This window comes from Lupinus angustifolius, chromosome LG17 (genome assembly GCF_001865875.1).
Source record: "Lupinus angustifolius cultivar Tanjil chromosome LG17, LupAngTanjil_v1.0, whole genome shotgun sequence".
In the NCBI taxonomy this organism is placed as follows: domain Eukaryota; kingdom Viridiplantae; phylum Streptophyta; class Magnoliopsida; order Fabales; family Fabaceae; genus Lupinus; species Lupinus angustifolius.
The window spans coordinates 18,858,114-18,858,485 of record NC_032025.1 but is presented as its reverse complement, the minus strand read 5'-3'; positions in this window follow the sequence as shown (position 1 = coordinate 18,858,485).

Here is a 372-nt window from a genome sequence, read left to right as displayed (position 1 = left end):
CCATTTGACCTCGAGGTAAGGGGGAATACCGCAGAATCAAAACCGAAACGTCGAAGTGAGCTGTGGCCTATGCCTGCGATTCGGCATCCAAATTCTGCCGTCGCAAAATTTGCCCTTCAAATCCCAAAAGGACTGGGATCTGACTCCCCAAAAAAGAGCTAGATCTGCACGGAGTCTATAGAGTTTGTCCAACGACTCCTCCCCCGTGGCGGTACGGGGATTGTCGAGAGCCCGAGCTCCCCTTCCCAACCAATCCCCTTCTGGTTCCGAATCAAGGGTGGCCATCCGCCGGATTATATCGACCTTGATTCGGAACTGGTCTTCGGCCCGAATTCCGGCCAGAATGATCTCCTGGGCCGACGGATTTTTCGA